Source organism: Moschus berezovskii, chromosome X, assembly GCF_049115385.1.
Source record: "Moschus berezovskii isolate FMDL1 chromosome X, NW_MosBer_1.0, whole genome shotgun sequence".
Lineage (NCBI taxonomy): Eukaryota > Metazoa > Chordata > Mammalia > Artiodactyla > Moschidae > Moschus > Moschus berezovskii.
In genome coordinates, this window is record NC_142488.1 from 101,018,921 (window position 1) to 101,041,811 (window position 22,891).

The following is a 22,891-nucleotide window of genomic DNA, read 5'->3' on the forward strand; positions in this document are numbered from 1 at the left end:
ATACAATGAACAATGCAATAAATGAGATCAGCAACACTCTGGAGGGAAAAAAACAGTAGAATAACGGAGGCAGAAGACAGGATAAGTGAGCTAGAAGATAGAATTGTAGAAATAAATGAAACAGAGATGGAAAAAGAAAAAAGAATTAAAAGAATTGAGGACAATATTAGAGACATATGGGACAATATTAAACACCCCAACATTCGAATCATAGGAGTCCCAGAAGAAAAAGACAAAAAGAAAGACCATGAGAGAATACTTGAGGAGATAATAGTTGAAAATTTCCCTAAAATGGGGAAGGAAATAATCACCCAAGTCCAAGAAACCCAGAGAGTCCCTAACAGGATAAACCCAAGGCGAAATACTCCAAGGCACATATTAATCAAATTAACAAAGATCAAACACAAAGAACAAATATTAAAAGTAGCAAGGGAAAAACAACAAATAACACACAAGGGGATCCCCATAAGGATAACAGCTGATCTTTCAACAGAAACTCTTCAGGCCAGGAGGGAATGGCAAGACACACTTAAAGTGATGAAAGAAAGTAACCTACAGCCCAGATTACTATACCCAGCAAGGATCTCATTCAAATATGAAGGAGAAATCAAAAGCTTTACAGACAAGCAAAAGCTGAGAGAATTCAGCATCACCAAACCAGCTCTCCAACAAATACTAAAGGATCTTCTCTAGACAGGAAACACAGAAAGGGTATATAAACACAAACCCAAAACAATAAAGAAAATGACAACGGGATCATACTTATCAATAATCACCTTAAACGTAAATGGGTTGAATGCCCCAACCAAAAGACAGCTGGTTGAATGGATACAAAAACAAGACCCCCATATATGTTGTCTACAAGAGACCCACCTCAAAATGAGGGACACATACAGATTGAAAGTGAAGGGCTGGAAAAAGATATTCCACGCAAATAGAGACCAAAAGAAAGCAGGAGTAGCAATACTCATATCAGATAAGATTTTAAAACAAAGGCTATGAAAAGAGACAAAGAAGGAAACTTCAAAGGATCAATCCAAGAAGAAGATATAACAATTATAAATATTTATGCACCCAACATAGTAGCACCACAATATGTAAGACAATTACTAACAAGTATGAAAGGGGAAATTAACAATAACACAATAATAGTGGGAGACTTTAATACCCCACTTACATCTATGGATAGATCAACTAAACAGAAAATTAACAAGGAAACACAAACTTTAAATGATACAATAGACCAGTTAGACCTAATAGGACATTTCACCCCAAAACAATGAATTTCATCTTTTTCTCAAGCGCACACGGAACCTTTTCCAGGATAGATCACATCCTGGGCCATAAATGTAGCCTTGGTAAATTCAAAAAAATTGAAATCATTCCAAGCATCTTTTATGACCACAATGCAGTAAGATTAGATCTCAATTACAGGAGAAAAACTATTAAAAATGCCAACATATGGAGGCTGAACAACACGCTGCTGAATAATGAACAAATCATAGAAGAAATCAAAAGAGAAATCAAAATATGCATAGAAATGAATGAAAATGAAAACACAACAACCCAAAACCTCTGGGACTCTGTAAAAGCAGTGCTAAGGGGGAAGTTCATAGCAATACAGGCACACCTCAAGAAACAAGAAAAAAATCAACTAAATAACCTAACTCTACATCTAAAGAAACTAGAAAAGGAAGAAATCAAGAACCCCAGGGTTAGTAGAAGGAAAGAAATCATAAAAATTAGGGCAGAGATAAGTGCAAAAGAAACAAAAGAGACCATAGCAAAAATCAACAAAGCCAAAAGCTGGTTCTTTGAGAAGGTAAATAAAATTGACAAACCACTAGCCAGACTCATCAAGAAACAAAGAGAGAAGAAACAAATCAATAAAATTAGAAATGAAAATGGAGAGATCACAACTGAATACACAGAAATACAAAAGATTATTAGAGAATACTATCAGCAATTATATGGCAATAAAATGGATAACTTGGAAGAAATGGACAAATTCCTAGAAAAGTACACCTTGCCGAAGCTGAACCAGGTCCAGACGGCTTCACAGCTGAATTCTACCAAAAATTTAGAGAAGAGTTAACACCTATTCTACTCAAACTCTTCCAGAAAATTGCTGAGGAAGGGAAACTTCCAAACTCATTCTATGAAACCACCATCACCCTAATCCCAAAACCTGGTAAACACCCCACAAAAAAAGAAAACTACAGGCCAATATCACTGATGAACGTAGATGCAAAAATCCTTAACAAAATTCTAGCAATCAGAATCCAAAAACACATTAAGAAGACCAAACATCATGACCAAGTGGGCTTTATCCCAGGAATGCAAGGATTCTTCAATATCCGCAAATCAATCAATGTAATACACCACATTAACAAACTGAAAAATAAAAATCATATGATTATCTCAATAGATGCAGAGAAAGCCTTTGACAAAATACAACATCCATCTATGATAAAAAACCCTCCAGAAAGTGGGAATAGAAGGGACATAGCTCAACATAATAAAAGCTATATATGACAAACCCACAGCAAACATTATCCTCAATGGTGAAAAACTGAAAGCATTTCCCCTAAAGTCAGGAACAAGACAAGGGTGCCCACTCTCACCACTACTGTTCAACATAGTTCTGGAAGTTTTGGCTACAGCAATCAGAGCAGAAAAAGACATAAAAGGAATACAAATTGGAAAACAAGAAGTAAAACTTTCACTGTTCGCTGATGACATGATCCTCTACACAGAAAACCCTAAAGATTCTACCAGAAAACTACTAGAGCTAATCAATGAATACAGTAAAGTTGCAGGATATAAAATCAACACACAGAAATCCTTTGCATTCCTATACACTAATAATGAGAAAATAGAGAAATTAAGGAAACTATTCCATTCATTGTTGCAACGAAAAGAATTAAATACTTAGGAATATATCTACATAAGGAAACAGAAGACTTGTACATAGAAAACTATAAAACACTAGTGAAAGTAATCAAAGAGGACACTAATAGATGGAGAAATATACCATGTTCGTGGATTGGAAGAATAAATATTGTGAAAATGAGTATACTACCCAATGTAATTTATACATTCAATGCAATCTCTATCAAGCTACCAACGATATTTCTCACAGAACTAGAACAAATAATCTCACAATTTGTATGGAAATACAAAAAACCTCGAATATCCAAAGCAATCTTGAGGAAGAAAAATGGAACTGGAGGAATTAACCTGTCGGACTTCAGGCTCTACTACAAAGCCACAGTCATCAAGACAGTGTGGTACTGGCATAAAAACAGAAATATAGATCAATGGAACAAAATAGAAAGCCCAGAGATAAATCCACGCACCTATGGACACCTTATCTTCGACAAAGGAGGCAAGAATATAAAATGGAGAAAGGACAGTCTCTTTAACAAGTGGTGCTGGGAAAACTGGTCAGCCACTTGTAAAAGAATGAAACTAGAACACTTCCTAACACCATACACCAAAATAAACTCAAAATGGATTAGAGAGCTAAATGTAAGACCAGATTCTATAAAACTCCTAGAGGAGAACATAGGCAAAACACTCTCTGACATAAATCACAGCAGGATCCTCCAAGACACACCTCCCAGAATATTGGATATAAAAGCAAAAATAAACAAATGGGACCTAATTAAAATCAAAAGCTTCTGCACAGCAAAGGAAACTATAAGCAAGGTGAAAAGACAGCCTTCAGAATGGGAGAAAATAATAGCAAATGAAGCAACTGATAAAGGATTAATCTCCAAAATATACAAGCAGCTCCTGCAGCTCAATTCCAGAAAAATAAGTGACCCAATCAAAAAATGGGCCAAAGAACTAAACAAACATTTCTCCAAAGAAGACAGAAAGATAGCTAACAAACACATGAAAAAATGCTCAACATCCCTCATAATCCGAGAAATGCAAATCAAAACCACAATGAGATACCATTTCACACCAGTCAGAATGGCTGCTATCCAAAAGTCTACATGCAATAAATGCTGGAGAGGGTGTGGAGAGAAGGGAACCCTCTTACACTGTTGGTGGGAATGCAAACTAGTACAGCCACTATGGAGAACAGTGTGGAGATTCCTCAAAAAACTGGAACTAGAACTGCCATATGATCCAGCAATCGCACTCCTGGGCATACACACCGAGGAAACCAGAATTGAAAGAGACACGTGTACTCCAATGTTCATTGCAGCACTGTTTATAATAGCCAGGACATGGAAGCAGCCTAGATGTCCATCTGCAGACGAATGGATAAGAAAGCTTTGGTACATATACACAATGGAGTATTTTTCAGCCATCAAAAAGAATGCATTTGAATCAGTTTTAATGAGGTGGATGAAATTGGAGCCTATTATACAGAGTGAGGAAATGGCAACCCACTCCAGTGTTCTTGCCTGGAGAATCCCAGGGATGGGAGAGCCTGGTGGGTTTCCGTCTATGGGGTCACACAGAGTCAGACACGACTGAAGTGACTTAGCAGCAGCAGCAGCATACAGAGTGAAGTAAGCCAGAAAGAAAAACATCAATACAGTATACTAACGCATATATATGGAATTTAGAAAGATGGTAACCTTAACCCTGTATATGAGACAGCAAAAGAGACATACGTATATAGAACAGGCTTTGGGACTCTGTGGGAGAGGGAGAAGGTGGGATGATTGGGGAAAACGGCATTGTAGCATGTATATTATCATATGTGAAATGAATCACCAGTCCAGGTTCGACACATGATACAGGATGCTTGGGGCTGGTGCACGGAGATGACCTGGAGGGAGGATATGGGGAAGAGGGAGGTGGGAGGGGTGTTCAATAAAGGAAACACATGTACACCCGGGGCGGATTCGTGTCAATGTATGGCAAAACCAACCAATATATTAATGTAAGGTAATTTGCCTCCAATAAAATGAACTAAAAAAAAATAAATAAACCAAAAAAATAAAAAATTTTTATTTTATATTGGAGTATAATTAGTTAACAATGTTGTGTTAGCTTCAGGTGGATAGCAAAGTGATTCAGTTACACATATATCTATTCTTCCTCAACTTCTTTTCCCATTTAAGTTATTACAGGGTATTCAGCAGAGTTCTCTGAGCTCTACAGTAGGTCTTTGATGGCTATCCATTTTAAATAAAGCAGTGTGTACATGTCAATCCCAAACATCTAATATATCTTTTATCATAAGTCACTTTAAATCAGTGTTGGAAGTAAACAGAATGTACATTTTACTAATGATAACATAGTAATTAGAGAAATATTCATTAGGCACAGTACCAGACCCTTGAAAACAAGTGTCTTTTTTAAGATTTCTGTTCTCTTAAAAATAAAAAGCTTAGGAAAATATTGATTAAAATAGTCTTCCCCCCAAGAAAACTAGCATGTTCTCTTTGCTGACAGGAAAACAAGAATGTTGATAACTGAACTATAACAAGACTCTGAGTTAGACTAGTTAAAAAACCAAACATTAGATTTTCTGTAAATCTATGTTCGATTGAGGTGCTTGCTAATATATCTTCTCTGATTATAACACTATATGCAAGAATATTTGGACTTTCATAATTACAAAATACACTGAGAGAAAATTATTTTTGCTAGCAAATAGTTTAGTTACTGTTCTTTTAAAAATATATCTCCCTTAGTAACTATATCAACATATTTTATGACTGTTCCCTCTTTCTAACATTACATAAACGGATTCATTTGAATCTCAGGGGAGAAAAGGCACAGACTATAAAAATACTTGAATAATGAGCATATAGCTTTTTAAAACCATATAAAGAAGACATAAGATAAAGTCAAGATTCTGATAAAATACATATATGCGTGTAAGTCAACCTTCAGGGTAAATGAACTACTGCAACTGCAGCTGGTACTAATATAACTTTGGTTAACATCTAGCAAGTATATCAGAAAATCAAAACAAACCAAAAAAAAAAAAAAGAAAATGGAGAAGTTCATGCTGAACTTAAACTTTTGTGTGGAGCCACTAAACATTAGTGGACAAAGCAATACTCAAGAAAAGAAAATGTGGTCAGTACTGTTCAATTAAAAATAAGTATTTTCCAATATATATGATTTAAAGTTATGAGTCCTTCATGAAAAATGTATTAGAGGATTAATTTAGCAAAGTAATACCTGATGGTATAGACAGCAGCAGAAGTTTCCCTGAGCAGATGATCTATTTAAACCTCAGATTAAAGATAAAACACCTGAAGAATTTATGGTAATAAAATACAATGGAAATATGGAACTAAGATAACTTTTTAGAGTAGACTGGTGAAAATAAAACGAGATACTATTACACACTAATTGGAATGGCCAAATACAAAAATCTGACAAAACCAATTACTCGCAAAGATGAGGAACAACAGGAACTCCCATTTGTTGTTAGTCGGAATGCAAAATGGTACAGTGTCTTACATAGCTAAACATTGTCAAACTGTATGATCTAGCAATTTTGCTCCTAGATAGTTCACCAAATGATTTGAAAGCTAATGCCCACACAAAAACATGCACATGAATTTTATAAAGCTTAACCCATACTCTCTCTCACACACACACAGACACACACACACAAATTGGAGGCAACCAAAATGTCCTTTACTAGCTGAATGTTTAAACTAACTACGGAACATCAATATAACAGAATATTATTCAAGAATAAAAAGAAATGCGCTATCAAATCACAAAAAGAAATGGATGAAACCTGAATGAATGTTATTAAATAAAATAGCTAATCTGGAAAAGATTATACACTGTGAAAGTGAAAGTCGCTCAGTCATGTCCGACTCTTTGGGACCCCGTGGACTGTACAGTCCAAGGAATTCTCCAGGCCAGAATACTGGAGTGGGTAGCCTTTCCCTTCTCCAGGGGATCTTCCCAAGCCGGGGATCGAACGCAGGTCTCTCAGTCTGGAAAAGGTTATACACTGCATGATACCAATTCTACGACATTCTGGAAAAGGTAAAACTGTACCGCGAATCAAAAATGTCAGAGGCGTTTTTCCTTTTGCTTCAGAACACTTTTATTAGTTTGGATACAGTTTGTCAACACTCAACTACTCCTCTTCTTCTTCGATGCTAATATCCACAGCATCCAGGTATCCAATGTCCCATTCCTCATATATTGTAATGTTATTCTTTGTGTCAGCAAGACGTTGGCGTTTATCACCGGGTGCCGCAGTGAGTTTCAGATTCCCCATCCTGGACACAAGGTTCGCAAGTTCCGTTTTGAACTGGGTTAAGGCACCGCACTTCGAGTCTTTGTAGGGGGAAGCCTTTATCATCTTTCTTCCTGCAGAGCCAGATGAACAGCCCTGATGGCCACGAGGAGTGCACACGTTACTTTCGTCACCGCCTCCTGGAAACTTCAGGTACACCAACAACATGAAGACGATTAACAGCCACAGCGACTTCCTCCCAAACCAGCGTGGGGCATGCTCTGGTCGATTCTGCCGAATTTGGAAGTGCCTTCCGTTGGGCACCAACCCCCGGGGCACTTCGGCTTCATCTCTCAGAACATAAAACACACAGGCAAAGACAAACGAGACAAACAAAGGCCAAAATAATAACCATATGACAGAAGGCATCGTGAGCTAACCATATTACGGAAGCTCTGGCTCCTGCTGCGCTGGTCGGCACTGGCACCTGGAGACTGAGGACCAGGCAGGACTCCGCCCTTGGTGACGTCAGAGAGGGCCCCGCCCACACCGGAACCCTTGTGGCCACTGTGATGAAGTCAGGGCAGAGGGTAAGGGGGCCTGCAGGGGTCAACCGGGAGCAGGGCTTAAAGGGACATGGTGACATTTCCAGTGGGCAATTGAAAAAGAGGCAAGGATTGACAGAGTGCCATCTCCATGCAGTGTATTCTTTCTGAACCTGGTGTTCTACTGGCAGGGTGGGTCCATCTTCTATTTTTATTTTTCCATTTGTTGAATCCAGACCCTGTGGTGAGCAGAGCAGACCAGGGGCATGTGCCCCCGTGGAGCAGAGAGCCAAGTGGGAAAGAAAGATGTTAAACCAGAGGTCACAAACTAGGAGCCACTGATGTTTTGTGCAGCCTACCACTGTTCCTAAAAATGATTGTTCTCAGTGCTAAGTCCTGTCTGACTCTTTCCTACCCCGTGGACTGTAGCCTGCCAGGTTCCCCTGAAGAAGGAAAGTCAGGGGCATCACCAGTGATTCCGTAGAGGTGGGCAATGGGGTAGGTACTGTCTAAGATCCCTCCCAGAGCAGAGGTTCTATGATCCTGCATGGCAATTTCCCAGAGGGCAGGGATGCACCTCCCGGGCAACAAGCAGTGGAACTGGCACATCTCTGGGGAACTGCTGAGTTGGCAGAACTACACTATCTCTGATGCACGTGCAGATGAGCAGGTACTAGCTGCACTCTCCCTCCCCGTCTGTGCATGTCTGACCGCCACATGTGTTTGAAGGTGACCTTGCTCTGCAGGTGTGACCTGAGAGCTGTGTTCCTTTTCACTCTCCTTCTCTAGGAAGATGACCCTTCTTTGTGCTGTGCGAGTTGATGATCCGAACACATGTGTATGGCTGCAGCACTCGGCACTTTGCCTTTCTGTCTGGGCTGGTGGTTTTCACACTTGAGTGTGTATCAGAGTCACCTAGAGGGCTTGCAGAGTCCCATTTTGCTGGAGCTCAGTCCCCAGTCAGTCCTGGGTGAAAGCTGAAGACTGGCTCTTCTGCAGGTCTCTGGGCAACACTGAGAACCACCCTCCAGACACTGAGAACCACCCTCCAGACAATGGCTTCCCTCACAAAGACATGGCTTCCCTCTGATTGCTGGGCACTGAACCTGAGGGGCCAGTGGGAGTGGAGTGGCACCAAGAGCACCAAACTGGAGCCTGAAGACCAGGGTTCTACACTGCGCCTGCGCTCTAGCGAGCTGTGTGACCTTAGGCAGCCTCAGCACCTCTCTGTGCCTGTAGCTGCCTCGCAGGAACAAGGACGCAATGAAGTTGGCGACTGCTACTCTGGGTGTTTCTTAAACTCAGAGTTGGTCTGTCACTCTTGTCCCCAGCCTAGTCTTCCCAACTGGGAAGCCGGATACCCCTCAGCACCCCACCCCCAAGCATCCAAGTGCCCACTTCTGTCCACAGTCACTCCCAGCTGGAATGGTCCACTTGCTTGGGGGTCTCCTTCTATAGCCAGCCCTGTGTATGGAGCCCAAAGAGTGAAACTGGTGTCTCCCTCTTAGAGATCCACATCTACTACTTGGGGGTATGTGTGTCTTGTGTGTGCTATTTCAAATGCCTTTTAGAACAGAGATAAGGATACAGAATCCTAGAGCTAGTCTCCTGCAGGTAAATTCTGATGTTTACGATTTCCTGTGTTACCTTGGGTAAGTTAGTTTACATCTGTGAGCCTCATGTACCTGACTTTAAAATGGAGAAACAGCACCTACTTCACGGGATGGCTGTGAGGACTAAATGAGATCATGTATGCAAAGCCTTTACCATAGTTCCTGGCACATAGTAAGTGCTTAACATGGTAGCTGTTATTTCTCAAAAAGAGGATAATGGCCTCCTCTATAACATTAGACATTAACATTATAATATTAAACGATGGAAACAATGACAGACATTATTTTCTTGGGCTCCAAAATCACAGCAGATGGTGACTGCAGCCTTGAAATTAAAAGATGCTTGCTCCTTGGAAGAAAAGCTATAACCAACCTAGATAGCATATTAAAAAGCAGAGACATTAGTTTGCCAACAAAGATCCGTCTAGTCAAAGCTATGGTTTTTTCAGTAGTCATGTATGGATGTGAGAGTAGGACTGTAAAGAAAGCTGAGCACCAAAGAATTGATACTTTTGGACTGTGATGTTGGAGAAGACTCTTGAGAGTCCCTTGGACTGCAAGGAGATCCAACCAGTCGATCCTAAAGGAACTCAATTCTGAATATTCATTGGAAGGACTGATGTTGAATCTGAAACTCCAATACTTTGGCCACCTAATGCGAAGAACTGACTCATTAGAAAAGACCCTAATGCTGGGAAAGATTGAAGGCGGGAGGAGAAGGGGACGACAGAGGATAAGATGGTTGGATGGCATCACCGACTTGATGGACATGAGTTTGAGCAGGCTCTGGGATTTGGTGATGGACAGGGAAGCCTGTTGTGCTGCAGTCCATGGGGTTGCAAAGAATCAGACATGACTGAGAGACTGAACTGAACTGAACTGATTGCATTGGACATGCAGGGAAGCTGAAAACACTATGGCTACAATGTTCTACTTTCTCAATACCTCGTATGGTACATAATAATAATGATAATACATATAGTAACACTAGGGCTTCCCAGGTGGCCCTAGTGGTAAAAAATCCACCTGCCAATGCAGGACACATAACAGACTGGGATTTGACCCCTCAGGATTTGATCCCTGCATCAGGAAGATCTCCTGGAAATGGGAATGGCAACCTACTCCAGTATTCTTGCCTGAAGAATCCCTTTGGACAGAGGAGACTGGTGGGCTACAGTCCAGGTGGTTGCGAAGAGTCGAACCCAGCTGAAGCGCCTTATCCACTGCAACACGTGGATTCGTGTGCGTGTATTCTCAATTCAGTTCAGTCAGTGATAGTGGCTGGCATGGGGCAGAAGCTGCCAGCTGGCTTGAAGGCTCCAGGTTGCAACAGACTCCTGTCACCCTTCTGACTTCCATCTCTCCTAAGGGCAGTCTTTTCTAGGTTCATGTGATAGTAGGTCATGGTCTTCTCCAGGGCACTCTTTATCCAAACTAAATTGCCTTCTGGTACTTGGTTCCAATAGGATAGTTGAGAAGAAAACTGAAATAGGGCCCAGTGGCAGGCGGGAATTGCCATTTACCCTTAAGGGTTCAGGGGATCCCTTTCCAGATTAGTGGATTTCTTTCTTGCCAGACTCCACACAGATGCCCTAGACAAGCAGAAAGAGGCCAAGGAACTCTCCATTTGTCAAACATTCATTTACCAGTGCAAGTGCTGCCGTGACAGGTCCACGGCTGCCTGAGCCAAGGATTTGAAGGTGTAGAGAAGCAGTAAAGATGAAGCCTGTATACAGGGGGTCTCATGAGATCTGGTTCATCAGCTGTTTGAAAAGCTGTTGTGCAAGCTGCAGGCCGTCATCAGATGCAGGAACTGTCTGAAATAGTGGAGGGTTTTGGTCACCCTCCTAGATTTGATCAGGGGTGTCAGTGACCTGGAAGTTTAACTCTGCATAGCCTTGGATCTCATGGGGCTTTGTCTGGGAAATTGGGAATTAACAAAATTGAGAACATTTCCGTATGGTTACAGAACTGACACTGAAGACAGAGTTCTGGCAGAATTAGGTGCTTAGTGTTGCAGCTGTATCCGACTCTTTGCAACCCCATGGACTGGGGCCCACCAGTCTCCTCTGCCCATGGAGTTCTCCAGGCAAGAATACTGACTGAGTTGCCCTTTCCTTCTCTAGGGGATCTTCCCAACCCAGGGATTGAACTCGAGTCTCCTGCATTGGCAGGCAGATTCTTTACCACTGAGCCACCAGAGTCAGAGTTGTTGATTTTTCTTTCTACAAAGAATATTGAGTCCCTTCTGGGGAGGTAGAGGATCTGGTGAAGCTTGGCAAAAACTCATGCTGGAATGTTTGTGGAGGCAAATGTGAGCAAAATCCTGAGATGTACAGGATGCAGTTGCCCTGAGGATGGTAGAAGTTTGGCTTTATAGTCAGAGGAGGTCAGGGATGAAGAAGCAGGGTGGAGCTGAGAGATAAGATTTGCAAGTGACATTATATCTAGCCAGAACATCTGCATAATGCCACATGTGGACTTTTTCCTATACCTCATGGGAGAAATGACTCTTCAGTCCACCAGGCTCCTCTGTCCATGGGATTCTCCAGTCAAGAATACTGGAGTGGGTTTTCATTTCCTCCTACAGGGGATCTTCCTAACTCAAGCACTGAACCCGCATCTCCTGCTGCTCCTGCATTACAAGCAGATTCTTTACCACTGAGCCACCGGGAAAGCCCCTTAATATACCTCGGTGATCATTATTTTTCTGAATCATAGAGTGGGGTTCACCCACACTGGGGCTGGCTTAAGCCATTGGCTGGGCAGCGTCCACAGAGTTTTCCAAAGCCTTTTAGTCTATCAGAAATCTGGAAACAATTACCATATGTCCTGGAATGTGCCAGAGTCTGACACATTGTGACTGAGGGCATAGGGATGCTAGGTCTCAGTTGGCATCCAGAGCCAGATTCGGCTTGGTTACCCCTTTGCCAGCAGGCCGGGTTGGTCTTCCTGATGGGCAGACTTGCTACATCAAGGGCACAAGAAAGTTGAACTTCAAAGACTGGAATTTCACAATCAGGAAATCTAGAAATGTCACTGGAAGTTCAGCAGAATCATTTACAGTTTAGTTTTGCTTTTGTTTTAAATTGCATATGAGGTAGACATCACAGTCTTTTCCATGCTTTCAGGTCTCTGAGGGTCCTAACTGGGCCTGAACAACAAGCCCAACAGCTTGGGAACAGTGACTGTATTAGACTGGATTACAACTATGAAAGCCTTTGGCATGGCAGCCTTTCCTGGCCATGGGCACCTACAACGGCGCCATCTGGTGGCACATGCCATGCCATGGGGAATGAGTTTGAACCTGCCACAGAGCTGTTCCAGCCTCGTGGAGGGAAGGGCTCCTGTGGCAACGGTGAGGAGGTGAGGCCTGGCCTTGTGGTGTAGTGGTCAGCTCACTTGAGTTTCTATTCTGTTCTGCCTGCAGACTTGTTCCTTTCACAGCATCCCAGCACCCAGCATGAGCCCTAAGCACAGATACATCCATCCAGTTCCTGGGCCAGAGTCACACAGAATTCCTAAGAGCTGGGAGTTTGACTTTGGGGTGCCATGGAACCCGTTCGTAGACCTATGAAGCTGACAGAACCTCTGTTTAGAACCATTTTTTAAAGTTTAATTTTATGGAAGTATAGTTAATTTACAATGTTGCGTTAGTTTCTACTTTACAGCAGTGATTCAGTTACACACACATATATATGTACGTATATACATTTTTAATATTCTTTTCCATTATGGCTTATTGCAAGATATTGAGTATAATTCCCTGTGCTATATAGTAGGACCTTGTTGTTTATACATTCTGTATATAATAGTTTTTATCTGCTAATCCCAAACTCCCAGTCCATCCCTACCCCTACCACACACCTGCCCCCGCCCCAATAATCACAAGTCTATTCTCTAATCTGTGAGTCTGTTTTTGTTTTGCAGGTAGGCTCATTTGTGTCATGTTTTAGATTCCAAATATAAGTGATATTATATGATATTTGTCTTTCTCTGTCTGACTTACTTCACTTAGTGTGATAATCTCTAGGTCCATGTTGCTGCAGATGGCATTATTTCATTCGTTTTTATGGATGAGTAGTATTTCATTGTATATTTGTACATCTTCTTTATCCATTGATCTGTCGATGGACATTTAGGTTGCTTCCATGTCTTAGCTATTGTGAATAGTGCTGCTATGAACATAGGGGTGCATATATCTTTTAGAATTATAGTTTGTCAGGATATATGCCCAGGAATGGGAGGCAGGATCATATGGCAACTCTATTTTTAGCTTTGTAAGGAAACTCCATACTGTTTTCCATAATGTCAGCACCAATTTACATTCCCACCAACAATGTAGAAAGATAGAACCATGTTTTTAAATGCATAAGGCAAAATATATAGAAATAAATAGAAAACCTATTATACTGAAATACAGTCATAAAATATTGAAAAATGAATTTGTGATATACCAATATCTGTGCTTCTTTATGACACATTAAATAACAAGATCTAGTGGAAGGTCTTGTTACTGCCATGTTTTCAAAGCAGTGATGAGCACAAACATTACTTGAAGAGAACTGCAGCTGTTGTAATGCGATATGCAACCATCTGTGACTTCCACTGATGACAAAGTTACAGGTACTGCTAATACCACTGCGGGTTGTCACTTATGTTTATAATCAAAGGAAATGCTATGTTGAATTAAAGGAAACTAAAGTTAGAGATTAGTAATGACAAGGATGTATTTTCTGCGTCCAAATTCTCATATCCTTTCTGTGGATGAATCCCATGTCTGAAGGCGAGGTTAAGAAGTCATGCACTGGGCTTCCCTGGTGGCTCAGTGGTAAAAAAAAAAAAAATCTGTCTGCCAATGCAGGAGACACAGATTCGATCCCTGATCCAGGAAGATCCCAAGTGCCATGAAGCAACTAAGCCCATGTGCCACACTATTGAGCCTGTGCTCTAGAGCCAGGGAGCTGCAACTACTGAGCCCAGGTGCCACAACTACTGAAGCCCATGCATTCTAGAGCAGGTGCTCTGCAACAAGAGAAGCCATTGTGATAAGAAATCTGCACACAGCAACTAGAGTGTAGCCCTTTCACACCACAACTAGAGAAAAAGCCTGCACAGCAATGAAGACCCAGAACAGCCAAAAATAAATAAATAAAATGATTTAAAAAAAAAAAAAAAGAAGCCCTGTATTAGAATATCCTGGAGCCAGGAGTTGCAGATTGCAGCTCTGGCTAACCCCTCTCAGGCAGGCTCCTAGAAGAGGAGAATCTAGAAATCCACAGAATGCCCTGAAAGGGAGATTACTGGTTACTAGAGCAACATCCACCCTCTGCTTCTTATTCCCCTGTGTCCAGGCTCCTGCACAAAGTGGGAAATCTGGTGCTGGGGTCCAGCTTTAGATTCTCCATTTTCCTGAGATCACTTCCTCTTTTCTCCAGAGGGTGGCGTAAGGGCAAGGCTGAGGTCCCTTGGCGGCTGCACTCTGAGGCATCACCACCCACAGAGGAGCAGCTCTGGCCAATCTGTGGCCAGCTGAGCTGTCAGGAGGAAGCACCATCAAGAGAAATCAGCCTTTTTTTCTCCCCAGACAGCAGGTGACAGCTTTGTAAAGCAGCCCAGAGTTGGAGGCAACTCGTTCAAGCTCCCATTCTATGGGACTTAGAGGCTGAGACCAGCCCACCCAGGAAAAGGGGAAAGCAGCCTAGGATTGAGGTTTGGTCCTGCAGTCCTGGACAGAGAGTGGCCATTCATGCTAAGACAAGCTGGACCACAAAACTTGGAGAACCACCCAGGAGGGGTTCCTTCGGAGAACAATAAAGGTGGGATAATAGAAAGACTCAGTACCAAACTCAAGTTTAAGGGACAGAGGTTGCACAAGAAGCCAATCAAGGGATTGAAATGCCAGAAGGCTGTAGCCTGGAAGGGCTGGAGGAGAGCAGTCTGCAAAGTAATTCCCATGATGCGATCTGGGTCATGCAACTGGCCGCTGAGGATCAGTAGGCCTGTCAGCTGGCCTCAGAGGTTTACCATGAGGGATTTGGGAGACACAGGAAAGCATTTGGGGGTGTCAAAGTTGCTCTGACAGAGGAGGTTCTAGTCAGGACACACCAGCAGTGGTTCTGTGTGAATTCAGCATTTGTGAGATTCAAAGCTTTAAGACTCATTTATGTGCTCCATCGGTGCTAGTGGTAAAGAGCTCGCCTGAAATGCAGGAGATGTAAGAGATGTAGATTCAATCCCTGGACTGGCAAAATCCCCTGGAGGAGGGTATGGCAACTCACTCCATATTCTTGCCTGGAGAATCTCGTAGACAGAGGAGCCTGGTGGCTATGGTCCATAGGGTTGCAAACAGTCATACATGACTGAAATTATTTAACATGACAGCATATCTTCTTAAGGAGGCCACATGCATTGTGTGTAAGCGTGCCAACCCTGCAACCACTCTGCCCAGCTTTAAATCCCAGATTTGCTTGTTACCAGCTGTGTGATCTTGGGCAAGTTGCTTAACCTTTCTGTGCCTTTGCTTCCTTATCTATAAATGGAGATTAAAATATTAATAATACCCATCTTCACAGGTTATGGGCTTCCCTGGTGGCTCAGATGGTAAAAGAATCCTCCTGCAATGTGGGAGAACTGGGTTCAATCTCTGAGTTGGGAGATCCTTTGGAAGAGGGCATAGCAACCCACTCCAGTATTCTTGCCTGGAGAATTCTCATGAACAGAGGAGCCTGGTGGGCTACAGTCAATGGGGAAGCAAAGAGTCAGACACAACTGAGCAACTAAGCACAGCTCACCACAGGTTACAGTCAGTTAAAATCAGGCAAAGCATGTAACATGATTAAGATAGTGCCTGGCACATAGTGTAAGGGCTCCCCTGGTGGCTCAGTTGGTAAAGAGTTTTCCTGCAATACAGGAGAGCCCTGTTCAATCCCTGAGTCGGGAAAAATCCCCTGGAGAAGGAAATGGCAACCCACTCCAGTATTCCTGCCTGGAGCATTCCATGAACAGAGGAGCCCGGTGGGCTATAGTCCATGGGGTCACAAAGAGTCGGACATGACTGAGTGACTAACACTGGCACATAGTGTAAATCTGATATATACTAGCTGTCATGATTTCGGCAAATCAAATTATTCTCTCTTAACCTCAGTTTTCGGAGAAGGCAATGGCAAGCTACTCCAGTACTCTTGCCTGGAAAATCCCATGGACGGAGGAGCCTGGTAGGCTGCAGTCCATGGGGTCGCTACGAGTCAGACATGACTGAGCGACTTCACTCTCACTTTTCACTTTCACACATTGGAGAAGGAAATGGCAACCCACTCCAGTGTTCTTGCCTGGAGAATCCCAGGGACGGGGGAGCCTGGTGGCCTGCCGTCAATGGGGTCACACAGAGTCGGACATGACTGAAGTGACTTAGCAGCAGCAGCAACCTCAGTTTTCTTATCTGTAACATGGGAATAACCTAACCTCACAGAGAAAGATCTTCATGACCCAGATAATCACGATGGTGTGATCACTCACCCAGAGCCAGATCCTGGAATGTGAAGTCAAGTGAGCCTTAGGAAGCATCACTACAAGCAAAGCTACTGGAGGTGATGGAATTCCAGTTGAGCTATTTCAAATCCTGAAAGATGATGCTGTGAAAGTGCTGCACTCAATATGCCAGCAAATTTGGAAAACTCAGCAGTGGCCACAGGACTGGAAAAGGTCAGTTTTCATTCCAATCCCAAAGAAAGGCAATGTCCAAGAATGCTCAAACTACCGCAAATTGCACTCATCTCACACACTAGTAAAGTAATGCTCAAAATTATTCAAGCCAGGCTTCAACAGTACGTGATCTGTGAACTTCCAGATGTTCAAGCTGGTTTTAGAAAAGGCAGAGAAACAAGAGATCAAATTGCCAACATCTGCTGGATCATCAAAAAAACAAGAGAGTTCCAGAAAAACATCTATTTCTGCTTTATTGACTATGCCAAAGCCTTTGACTGTGTGGATCACAGTAAACTGTGGGAAATTCTGAAAGAGATGGGAATACCAGACCACCTGACCTGCCTCTTGAAAAACCTGTATGCAGGTCAGGAAGCAACAGTTAGAACTGGACATGGAACAACAGACTGGCTCCAAATAGGAAAAGGAGTACGTATATTATCACCCTGCTTATTTAACTTATATGCAGAGTAGATCATGAGAAATGCTGGGCTGAAAGAAGCACAAACTGGAATCAAGATTACCAGGAGAAATGTCAATAACCTCCCATATGCAGACGATACCACCTTTATGGCAGAAAGCAAAGAAGAACTAAAGAGCCTCTTGATGAAAGTGAAAGAGGAGAGTGAAAAAGTTGGCTTGAAGCTCAACATTCAGAAAACTAAGATCATGGCATCTGGTCCCATCACTTCATGGCAAATAGATGGGGAAACAGTGGAAAATAAAGTCAGTGGCTGACTTTATTTTTGGGGGCTCCAAAATCACTGCAGATGGTGATTGCAGCCATGAAATTAAAAGATGCTTACTCCTTGGAAGGAAAGTTATGACCAACCTAGACAGTATATTAAAAAAAGAGAGACATTACTTTGTCAACAAAGGTCCATCTAGTCAAGGCTATAGTTTTTCCAGTAGTCATGTATGGATATGAGAGTTGGACTATAAAGAAGGCTTAGCACCAAAGAATTGATACTTTTGAACTGTGGTGCTGGAGAAGACTCTTGAGAGTCCCTTGGACTGCAAGGAGATCCAACCAGTCCATCCTAAAGGAGATCAGTCCTGGGTGTTCATTAAAAGAACTGATGTTGAAGCTGAAACTCCAATACTTTGGCCACCTGATGTGAAGAACTGACTCATTGGAACAGACCCTGATGCTGGGAAAGATTGAGGGCAGGAGGAGAAGGGGGATGACAGAGGATGAGATGGTTGGATGGCATCACTGACTCAATGGACATGAGTTTGGGTAAACTCCGGGAGATGGTGATGGACGTGGAGGCCTGGCATGCTGTGATTCATGGGGTCGCAAACAGTCAGTCGGATACGACCGAGTGACTGAACTGAACCACACAGAGTTGTTCTGAGAATTAAATGTGATAATATGTATAAAGTGATTGGCACATATGTAAAGCTCAATCGGTGTTAAGTCTAATTACTGACCTATGGACATCAAACAGGTAGATCTGAAAGAGTGCCCTCCAAAATCAGTACTTAAATAGGAAAAAATATTGGAAAGCTACATGCGAGAGTTGGACTGTGAAGAAGGCTGATCGCCGAAGAATCGATGCTTTTGAACTGTGGTGTTGGAGAAGACTCTTGAGAGTCCCTTATACTGCAAGGAGATCCAACCAGTCCATTCTAAAGGAGATCAATCCTGGATGTTCATTGGAGGGACTGATGCTAAAGCTGAAACTGCAATACTTTGGCCACCTCATGAGACGAGTTGACTCACTGGAAAAGACTCTGATGCTGGGAAAGGTTGGGGGCGGGAGGAGAAGGGGACGACGGAGAATGAGATGGCTGGATGGCATCACCGACTCTGTGGACATGAGTTTGAGTGTACTCCGGGAGTTGGTGATGGACAGGGAGGCCTGGCGTGCTGTGATTCATGGGGTCGCGGAGAGTCGGACACGACTGAGCGACTGAACTGAACTGAACTGAACTGACATGAGATATTATTAATGGTGGTGCCCTTTAGAGAGAATGAGAAGAAATCAAGGATGGGAGGTAAGAAAGAAGTCCCTACAATTAATTTTGTGCTCTTTTGAACTTCTTGTATTTTATTTTACCATCTGTAAATTTCAAAATTGAAGAAATATTACTGGATTATCAGTAATTATGGGCCATCTGTGATAAGGTCATACATTTTTGTATTAAGAAGGTAAAGTCCAATATCCTGTGTTAAACCATTGGAAAAGAATATTTGAAAGAATATGCAATCATATGCGTGTAAAACTGAGTCATTTTTCTGTACAGCAGAAATTAACACAACATTGTAAATCAACTATACTTCAATAAAATTTTTTTAAACAGAGGACACATCCCTGGTGGTACAGTGGATAAAAATCTGCCTGCCAATGCAGGGGACACAGGTTCAATCCCTGATCCAGAAAGATTCCATATACCACAGAGCAACTAAAGCCCATGCACCACAACTACTGAGCTTGCACGTCACAACTACTGAAGCCTGTGTACCTAGAGCCTGTGTTCCACAATGGGAGAAGCCACAGCAATGAGAAGCCCACACACAGCAAAGAAGAGTAGCCCCTGCTCACTGCAACTAGAGAAAGCCTGCGTTGCAGCAATGATCCAGCATAGCCCCAAATAATTTTCTTTTTTAAAAAGGGAGAAGTCCATGAGTCGGGGCCTTTGGATAGAGTATGTATTTCTGAAGACTTTGAAACCCAGCCCCCTTCTGGTGAACAGTGAAGCGGTGACCAGGCTGAAGACGTCAGGGTGCAGGGTGCAAGGGAAGTTGTGTCTAGTCTTTGTGTGGATGTCCATGATGACCACTGTTTTGTGGCATGGGAATGGTGTTAATCTGTTAGAATGTCCAAGATAGTAAATCTCAACTTATGAGCCATGGACCAGCTGTAGCAAAATCCCCTGGAGGGGGTTATTGAACCCTAGCCAGAACCCTCTGGATCTGTACGTCTGTGAGTTTGGCCCTGGGATCTATATTTACAACTAGCACTCCAGGCCATTCAGAGGCGCAGTAAATCATGAGGCCCACTGATTTAAAGGTTAGAAGCAGAAATTCTTGCTTTAGACAGAGCTGAACTCAACTCTGGTTCAGTTCTTCTGAGCTGCATTGAAGCCCCCACCTCTAAAATGCATCATTGCCAACTTGTTGCTTGGGCCCCTGAACTCCCTGTTACATAGCCCTGTCTCAAATGCACATCCCACCCCCTTCCCAACCGTCTAGAGGAAAGCCTCCTCCTCATGAAGAGCTGCCCCCTTCTCCTCCTTACTGCACGTGTACTGTTAGCACATGGGCAGCCATTTTGTCTCCTTTCCTCCCCAGGCCCCTGTCATGAAATGGCTACCAATCCTCCTCATCAAACACATTTGTTACAGTGGCTGGAATTCACTGCTTTGACCAGTCAAGGGGCTGATAGTGTTTACTTGGCTATTGCTTTCTCCAGCTCATGCTCTGGTAGCAAGCTACTCAAGTGCACACATACACCCAGGTGAAAAAAACTCTCTAGGTCTCAGGGTGTAGGGTGGATAGCAGTAGTGCTTAGTTAATGAAACTCTTGTGATTACTGCATGAGATAATGTATGTAAAATGCTTAGCACCATCCTTAGCTTCTATTAGTAGATCATGTCTGGGACCCCTTTTCTGGTAGGGGTGTGGTCTTTTACTATCTCCCTAGTTGATTTCTCTCTCTGGGCCTCAGTCTCCACATCTCTAATGCCATGGGGGGAAGCCAGGTGCATGATCTCTGAGGTTCCTCTTCATCCTGGCTCTTAGAATTGTCTATGAGGGGTGATCCAAAAGACACCTAGGGATTGATTGGCCCTAGGGAAACCTCTGAGGTCAATGTCAGGCAATAGATGCTTCAGAGTCGGGTCTTTAAGGATGAATAGGAGTTGGCCTTCCTATACTGCTATCAGAGAAGTTCCTTGCCCAAGTGACTAAAAGTTGGCAGGACTTTCTTGGGCCTTGAACCTACTTTACATCCTCCTCCCCACTACCTCTGCCTACGCAGTGGCTGTTATTCTCAAAAGGAGTTATCTCAAAGGCTTTTTTCATGCAAACTCTCACTCACCAACGTGGACATCCCTTCTCTTTACATCTTCTGGTCGTGCCCCATCAGTCTGGTTAACTGATGACAGAATAAACCGTTGGCTTTCAAACTTGACTGTGCATCAGAACCACTTGAGGACTTGTTTAACACATGGATCCTTGGGTTATACCATAGAACTTACTCAACCAGTATCTCAAGGGAAGTTCTGACATCACAAATACCAGGCATCACAAAGTGTAGTTGGTCCATAGAACACCTGCATTGGAACCATCTAGAGTGTTTGCTTAAAATTGAGATTCCTGGTTGGGTCCCAGACCTATTGAATCCAGTTCTCAGGCTTAGGGATGATTATATCAAGGTTGGACTAGAGCAGCGGTTCTCAAAGTGTGTCCCTCGACTCCCCAGCCACAACATATCACCTGGGAACTTGTCAGAAATGCACATACTGAGGTCCTAGTCCAGACTTACTGAATCAGAAACTTTGGAGGTGGATATCAATAATGACTGCTTTCACAAGAACTCCATGTGATTCGGATGCAGGCACCAGGTTGAGAGCCACCATGCTGAGGTGTCACCGCCTCCACATCCTATCCCTTCAAGGCCACATCATAATGATTCTGAGCTCTCACCAGTGGCCACTGGGCTTGTGCTCTATGTGTGCTCAGTGACCAACTCTTTGTGACCCCATGGACTGTAGCTTTCCAGTCTCCTCTGTTAATGGAATTCTCCAGGCAAAATTACTGGAGTGGCTTGCCATTTCCTCCTGCAGGGGATCTTCCTGACCCAGGGATTGAACCTGCTTCTCCTATGTCTCCTGCATCGCAGGGAGATTCTTTACCTGCTGAGCCACTGGGGCCTTCCTGGCCACTGGACGTAGTGGTCAGTTATTTCTACCTCTAGATGAAAGTCCAGCAAAGTTAGACTCAAAACATTTTCTGGGAGGATCCCTCTTAGAGATTATCTTGAGACAGAATGGTCAATATGGCAAAGAGTCATGGGTGAGCTGAGTCAAGATGTGCAAGGAGTGTGGAGGTAAATAGCTTCAGACATAGTTGGAGTCAGAGGAAGCCTCATCTCTTCTAGAGATCATGCAGAGGGGTGTCTAAACTGAGAAAATGGACAAGACTCTAAGTCCCCTATGAGATATCTTATAGCCTCAAAGAATATGTTATTCCTTTGCTGATTCTGAAATCTTGCTATTTTTACATCTGAAGATGCCATGTCCAGCCTCAACCAAACATGGCTGAAGAATTCATCTTCTTTATTTTCAAATATGCATTTTAGAAAATATTTCATAAGTATTCATTTTATACGTTAATTCTACTCTCTATACGGCAAGAACTACACTAAGGGCTTTGCATAGATTATCACATTAAAATTCTTACATCAGCCCTATGAGTCATGCAAGAAATTGAAGCTCAGGGTATATTAGCCAAGGTCGCATTGCTACTAAGTGGCAGAGCTGAGATCTGAGAATGGGTTTGTCCTGTCTGTTGTTGACAGGAAAGGTCCAGACTGAAGATACAAAGTTGAAAGTCAACAATATGAGCAATGGAAGTAGAAACTACTATAATGGATCATCTCACCAAGAGTATGAGTGTAATTATGTCATATTGTATCCCATGTGTTTGGTGGCCCTTCTGAAGTCACTCAGTTCAATACAGTTCAGTCGCTCAGTCGTGTCTGACTCTTTGCGACCCAAAGGACTGCAGCCCGCCAGGCCTCCCTGTCCATCACAAACTCCCGGAGTTTACCCAAACTCATGTCCATTGAGTCAGTGATGCCATCTAGCCATCTCATTCTCTGTTGTCCCTTTCTCCT

At 42.9% G+C, this 22,891-nt stretch overlaps 1 pseudogene; it reads right to left on the minus strand.

Moving 5' to 3' along the window:
• Positions 1 to 6,677: 6,677 nt before the first annotated feature.
• On the minus strand, positions 6,678 to 7,829 carry LOC129564644 (protein FAM209-like; annotated as a pseudogene).
• Positions 7,830 to 22,891: the final 15,062 nt, after the last annotated feature.